Below are 8,147 nucleotides of genomic sequence, written 5' to 3'. Positions count from 1 at the left end.
TTTTCTTTTTTTAAAAGGCTTAATTTTGTTTCATATATGTGATAGTTGCATTGTTTCTCGAAGTACAAATTCGTTTTTCTACATAAAAATGTAATCAATTGAACGAATATTTATTCAATTTTCGAACTGCTCACAATGTACAGTCTCTGGTCACTGCGCATGCTCATGATTTTGATAGTTCACCAGATGAGATGTTGTGGTTCAAAAGTTTAAAATTCACATTTAATGCACTTATAAAATTAGGATTAAATATTTATTAACTGCGATGTATTTATTTTTGTATAAAGTATAGCAATTAAAAATTGATCACTGGTAACTAATTAAAGCATAGTTGTTTAAAAGATGTTTTTTTATATATAACATAATAATAACTGATTTTATTTGTATAATTGGATAAAATTCGCCTATGTACTTCATTAAAATAAGTTTAAATGAATCAAGTGAAGCATTTAACTGTTTTCTGTCTCATAATGATGCCGTTATTTTATATTTACGCTATGAATGCTGTTTGCTCCTCATCAATAGCTGTCATCCATCTTTAAATATCAATAGCCTAATTCCTGTTTGGTACCATTCGTGATACTTTAATATAAACAGATTTAATAATTTAATGACTGGCACTGATAAATATTCGCTTCTCTCTGATGTAATAACAAACTGAGTTGCAAAGTTTTCAAATTAAAATGATTAACGTACGCCATTGATGTTTCCGTATAAGGGCAATTATTTATAACCCTCTGTGCTTTGGATGAAACCATTATTCCAATCGGGTCAATTCGTTGAATTGATCAAAACTTTGAGTTTATCAAAGGTTCAAAGTAACGCTTCAAATCGATCTGGGACCGCTGATAGATGTGAAGGGATAGTTCTATTGACACTTCAGTCACGTGGGTAGGCAGTTATCAACAGATGCTACTTGACGAAATAATTTGTTAAAGTTTTCGGAAATGCACGAAATATTAAGGGCACCTTCATCACCTGTTGAGGGATGAAAATTGCGTCAGAGCAGGTTACCACATCATCCATCTCTGTTTCTCTGACTCTTCACCCGTGTTTGTTCATCTATTTATTTACTGTGGGCACTCACCATTAGACTCCATAACATGTGTCATTATATATGATAAAAGACTAGGGTACCTCTCTAAATATTGAAAACGTGATATTTCTCATGCCTCTGGTTAATATTTGTCCATCAATAACACGCTCGATACAAACTAGCTGTGTGTTTCTCAAATGCCCATCAAAATGCCATCAAGAACGCAATCCAGTGATCAAAGAGTCCCCTAGAAATAACCTCGCTACCCATCCTTTAAATCAACTCTAATAACTGAACTTCAAAATCTTATCTTATATTTTAATAAGGCAAAAAATTACCACAAGCAGTCAGTTTAATCTAAAAGCACAGTATGTCTAATTCAAATAGACATTTTTAACCAATCGGTGCTCATTACTGGCGGATGTATACAACAAGGGTGAAATGGTTTGTTTATCTCACCTGGTATAGTTGTTCTGAGTAAGGGAATTTGTTCAATACAATTTTGGGATGGACGTGTATTTAACAGTTAATCCGGGGCTTTTGTCAAATACGGAAATGATCAGGGGATGCTAGTGAATTGGCAGCAACGTAGTTTGGGTCTCATATGGTTAACATAACGCCAGTAAATATAAATTGACAACGCAAACTTTAACAACTGAACCTTCGGATTAGAGAGAACATTAATAGAAGGTGCTAACGTACAGCACGCGAGATTAAGAACGTAATTAACTTAATGAGAAGCTGTCCTTTTGTGCGTGTGACGTCATTTGAAACAAATTAGGTTAGCTGTAGAATTTACCGTCCCTTGTATTGACTTAATTCATAACCACTGTTCAGCTACACCTGGAGATCAGGTGGGTGACTTCTGGAAGGAGGGCACCTAACAAAAAAAAAAAGGCAAACTCTCTTCAAATTGTGGGAGATGAATTTTCTTTCATGGAATGCGTGCATTCTTTTTAGTTCATTAAAAAGTCTTTACAGTGGAAAGTTGGAACACTAATTAAATTGCGCGCTGAATTAGTACAAATGATGGTCTTAATCCAATGCTACTTTAGGCTTGAGAAGTGGAACTCCATAAATTTTGTTAAGCATGAAATATGTCGTGTCCAAATAAAATTCATTTGTGTTTCGTTTATTGTTTTTCAGCAATTTTCTACCGAACGCAAAACACTAAATCTTTTTAGAATTACTACGTTTGACTACAAGTAATTTTTCTTACGTCCCCAAGGAGTAAACAAAACTGAAGCGAATTGCTGAAGAATATTTGTATTAAAATATGCGAGAATCATCAACATTTATTGGTTGGGAAACGTCCAATAAAATTAGGAACGGCTATGGAAATTTATTTACTTTTCTCATTTAATCACGATTTGTTTTGTCCCCTTAAATCCAATTGTGTGAGGTGCATTTTGAAAATCACGAGTTCATTTTTCACAGGGATTCGAATTGAGGTTAGTATTGAAGAGAAGGTACGTTAATGGTCACGGTGCTGTCGTGTAATATTCATAAACGACATGAATTATATGGTTTTTAATAGGGTGCAATAAAGTTCTGATATTTTCTTTTCCTGCTCAGTATTATGTTTCTTAATACATAATTTGGAGAAAGACAATTGGCGGCTACCACAATTTGGCGTATTACACAGAGATCAGAAATTAATAAAATCAGTGAAGTGAAAGGTTTATGAAACAAGAGAAGATTATTTATTAATTTTTTTAACATACCTACTTAGTTGAATCCTATGCTTTTCCACGAGCATCAACTGGTTGAGGGTTGGGAAGCTAGATAAAAATTATGGAAAACCCCTTAGCCCATAAGAACTTCGCCGGCCCTAGTGAAAACGCCTCACTGGTCCCAGAGCGTTTCTTCACGTAAGGGACTCGGCTCGAATTTCGATCCCAACACAATCTCCATTCTGGAGCTATTTCTTTGCGTAGAGCAGAAAGTAATAGGTAAAATCCAGATCGGGAATGTAGGGCGACTGTGGAGGAACAGGTACTTCAAGCTTTGCTGAAACTAAAATATTCTGGCCCTTTAGGGTGGGTCTGTGGATAGTGTTGCTGTTTTCGGGTTACTATCACTGTCGTTTACACAGTGTGGGAAAGGACTGGGTTCGTAAACGTGGGAGGAATCTTTATGGTTTTTTTTTTTTTTCACAGTGGCAGAGTTAGCTAGCCTGTCTCTGACAAGAGTTTGAGCATTTTTCATCCAGAAAAACAAGCATACCAATCACAGAATGCATGAAATTTACAGACGCAGCCTCAGTTGCCTTGGCGCTAATAGTTTTCTGAAGTTTTTCTCCAAGAACTCAGCTTTTTCATTTCGTAAAACATACAATCAAACAACAGAAAACAGTTTACTGATGTTACGTTGCCTCACGTCCTTAATTACTTTGGCGGAGATTATAAAGAGCCCGCATACTCAATGTGATGTAGTCTTTCGGGTACTGTAGGTCACTTCTCCAGAAGTGAACTCAGCAGTGGACGTTGTAGAAATATTTCCACGTCCAGCGCAACCTTGCCAAGGGACATGCGAGTTTAAGGTCGCTTAATCTGCAAGCTGGGTCTTTGTCTTTCACTGTATATCACTCATCTAGAGTGAACGACTAAGACTGAAATAAAATAGAGAAAAGACCCAGCAATGATCTGGGATTAGACATGCACCTTACCGAAAGAATCGATGTTTAAAAGGATTTAAGAAGAAAAATTTTATTAAGATATGGTTTTCTCAAAATCTTCAAAGACCTAAATTTATTAAGATCCACTCTCCCATCTTGCATTTGAGTGGTGGTGTTCAAAATTTCAACTCTTAGGAATCAATCAACCACGTTCACCGTGTCTTCCAAACAAGGATAATTTGTAATTCTCATATTTCAAATTCAATCACCTCTTTTAATAGAATTGGATTTTTATATCGATTTTCTAAAGGACTAAGCAATATTTGATGAAACGGACATTGCATCAGATCATTCAAATGCCATCTTCATTTTGTTTTCCAAAATCAATTGAGATATTAGTATACTAGCGATATAATCATGGTTTCTTTAATCTGTGCCTCTTTATATTAAAAAAAAGTTCATCGCTGAACGAAGAATCAAGATTATACGAAGCTCATGTGTAACTGGAGATAGCTTATCGAATTTTTCCATTACCTCTGCTCCATCACCGGCTGTCTCAACTACATTTTCTAATTCAAAATATACATTTTTTTTGTTTCAGCAGAAACAGCTTTTTGGCTTTGCATTAACCATAAATTCTTATCAGTCTTATATACTGTATATCCGACCTTTCAAAAACCATTAATCATTTGAAATACTAATTTCATGTTTTAGTGTACTTCTCTCAATACTTTCAAGTTTAATTTGCTCATATCTGTTCTAAAAAAAAATCTCTCTGATATCCATGATCAGAAAGAAGTTTTGGAAATTTGAAGTCTGTTTTCAATACATTTTCTTAGACAACTCACGATCGTGACTCTAAAATTATCATAAATGTTGAATTAATTTTGAAATTAAACCAATTTTCTGAGTACATACACATCCCTACCATAATATTAGAAAAGGTACTTAATAGGACCTATTTCCACCATTAGTGGAGATGTCAGTGGGAGAGTTTTTAAAGACTTTTTTTCAAACTGGTAGTTAGCGGGCCCCTGAGGGTAGTCCTCCCGAAACACACGGGCATTTCATCCAGCAAAGTATTCAATGCACTGACATCTCAACCTTGACGTAAAAGCAATAATCATAGCCACTGTCTGCATCGATACATGGGTGAACTCCGCTACTGATTATAAATAGAGACTGGGGGAATTCTTAAAAGCCTCTTCATTCGGGGCCAGCCAATCTCAGGTGGAGAGAATATAGTTCACCCCAATGAATTATTCTTGGTTTTTCGGCCAGCATAACACGCAGATCGATCTGTGTACACACCTTTTGTAAAACTCACACAGTGCAACATAGTCTTAGATGCTAATAAGCTATTTAAGCCAAAATAATAATCCCAAGACCGCCGTTTCTGTTGATATTATCTATTCTTCTGTTCTGAGTCTTTTCTGGCACTCCACACTGTGGTAATTAAGTCAGAACCTCGATTATATAGGACTGTACAGTAAAATCTTATATAAGATTATATTCTGACTGTACAAAATATCTAATAGGCCAACTTTTACAGTCCCTACTCGGCGTGGTATGAATTCTTCTAGGTGTCTGAGGAAGTTTAGCTTTACATTTGACCATCCTTCTATCAGGATAATTGTCAACTAGTGCAATGCGGGAAACCTTGGGAACATTCCTCGAACCATTCAGATACAATTCGAAAGAAGCCACAGCAATCCGAGATAAAATGGATGATTTCATGGTCCGATACGACAGAAAGATTCATTGGAGATAACACGGCCTTCTAAGGGTAGAGTGGACTCTGTCTGTATTAACAGAACTCCACTCCATCCGCTTGGATGGTAGACACGAGACAGTCTGGATGCGTGATTTTGAGGTTCATGCCACACTTCACTCCATCACTGGTACAAAAGGGTGGACCCGTTGTTTTTTTTCTGGTCAATGGATGGGTATAATAATTATAGAACTTTGGTACCCATATATTGAACATAATAAACAAAAGGTCAATGAACCATTAGACCTGGACCAGTGTTACTATTATTTTTTAGAGTCTAAATAAAAGCAACACTTTTCAAGCACCCGCTAGAAGCCCATGTTCTAATACAGCCTTCGCGATGTATCTATTGTATATTGAACATTGGATGTTGGTAAATACATTGACATCGTAAAACTAATCAATGCGTCAGGCGTTGATAGATGAGTTTAAGATAGCCCCAGGGACCGTTGCTTATTAAAGGTCATCGAACTGCGTTCTGCTACTCCGTCTACCGTTGAATCTGTCATTTAAGATCAGACAAGAATCCGTGGAGCTCTGTTGCCATACGAAAAACACGCTAAACTTCATTCTCTATTTCTGATGTTGTGCTCTTCCGGTCTATCAAAAGATGCCGTTATGGATCGCGTAAGATGGTACGGGATTAAGATTGTCTGCGAAGAGTTTCCACGGCAATCAAGATTTAATTAATGCAGCTCCCTGAGGAGAAGAGATGATGCACTGCTTCAACTATCATTAACCATTTTCATTATATAGATTCCACAAACATTAGCTTTAATATAGTCGTAGATGCAGACTGGAAGGATTTAACTCGACTTTCTGGTACAATTTAAAAAATGGGACTTCGTAATAATCGTTAGCCGTTGAGTTTGTCTCTCCAATATAAAGTTTAATCAACGCGATCGGCCAGTTCAAGTTTATGTTTCGTGTTAATTACGAAGTACGATTCATTAAGGTGTACGCTTTCAAATCGAAGTGTTTCCTAAATTATTCGGAAGATGTGTGGGACTTTGAAGATGGAAGACAGTAAGTGTAAGGTGGTCCCCGAAGGATTAAAGCAACACTGAGTTTCCTTAAAGAGAAAATTCGATCTTTCTCTGATATCATTAGCGAAGTGTCAAAGCCTAAGCTGTGCAGCATCGACTGCTGTGGAATCTAGTCCACAGGGTAAGTTGGTGAGAAAATGATAGCGAATAGTTTTCTTTTCCAGATAATGGGAAGACAATAAAAAAAAGTGAAGACTGAAGACGCGTTTGTAGATGAAAGATGGAGCCAAACATTGATATTGATTTCCAATGTCAATTCCCAGAAATCCTTTTTTGTAGACCGATAAAATCAATTTAATACTAATGTCAAGGAAAATACCGGCTGTTATTAGTCAATTCTTGATTAAAGAGGATGTTTTTCTGCTTTCTTCTTGAACTTGGAAACCCATATCGCTGTCTGTGCGATTTGTAGGCTGTTTCTGTTAGAACAAATTTTTATACCTGAACGGTCCTCCACACATTGGCTAACCTCAATCAATGATTACAACTGCAACTTTTCCCAAAGCTGGTTTTACGCATGGGCCTGTAAGGAACTTTCCAGGTACCTTGGTCTGATTAGAGGCCCCGTAAAAATAATGTTGTTGTAGTAGGGTTTTAGGGGCATCAGCGACTAAGGCCATATTGCTCCGTGTGTATTGTCTGTAAAATGCGTGTGTTCTAAGGTCGATTTTCTGTTTGCTGGATGAAAAACACGAGTTTCAAGGAGAAAAAAAACCATGCTACCCTCGCTTGAGACCGCAAACTCAGCCACGTTGTGAAAAAGATCAATAAAGATTCCTTCATCTCCGGGACTCGAACTCAGGTCTTTTCCACCTGGTGTCGGGAGGACAGCGATCCTACCAACTCGAGGGAAAAATCGTAATTAATAAGTTTCAAACATGTAGGGATACGAACGATGGTAACAATTGTAGTTTTATTATCCGAAAGGGGCCCCTATTGTGTACTATAGCCAAGGGCCCTCCATTAGTCTAAAGACAAACTTCCTTCACATCGCCGGTTTTTCATCCCGCAAAACAAAACTGACCACAGAATACGCATTTACAGACACTGATATTTTACTACCTTAGCTATCTGAGTACTTATTCTAAACCAACATTGTCCTTAGGTTTTTCTCAGTTCTGCGCTTCTTTCCTCTAACTCAAAACTTGGCATATTTCTGCTAAGAAATTTCCCTTTTGATCTTTTTCTTGGACTTTCATTTTCAAGTTGCTCCCACTTCTCCAGACATGGTTTTTGTCTACATTTCTTAGCTCTTTAATAATGTAGACGACGCATCTCACCAGGTCTGCAACTAATCAAAATTTAAAATATAAATTATTTAACTTAAAAGTGTTTTTAGTAATATTTAAGGACATTAAAAATTAGTCGAATCTACAACGTCTTTCCTAAAGGACACGAGTCGACCCATTATTAATGTTTTTTCTCTCTCCAAGCTTCTTAGATTCTTTTCTTGCAAACATAATTTAATTTATCTGAGTTTCTTAATAATTATTTTATGGGGTTATTAGTTAATGCTAACAGAACTTCCGAATTGAATTTTTCCACAAAAGAGCAGTTCTTTGTTCAAGTACCAACCATCTCCTTTGCTTGTTCGATTCTGTTGGCAACTTTTTTAAAATATAATCTAATCTAACGCTGTACATAACGCATATGATTAGGTTTTGGATTAGGGGAGAA

This window comes from Mastigoproctus giganteus, chromosome 14, assembly GCF_048544385.1.
Source record: "Mastigoproctus giganteus isolate SK-2022 chromosome 14, ASM4854438v1, whole genome shotgun sequence".
Taxonomy (NCBI): Eukaryota; Metazoa; Arthropoda; class Arachnida; order Uropygi; family Thelyphonidae; genus Mastigoproctus; species Mastigoproctus giganteus.
The sequence above is the reverse complement of the archived record's forward strand: the minus strand, read 5'-3'. Positions refer to the sequence as shown.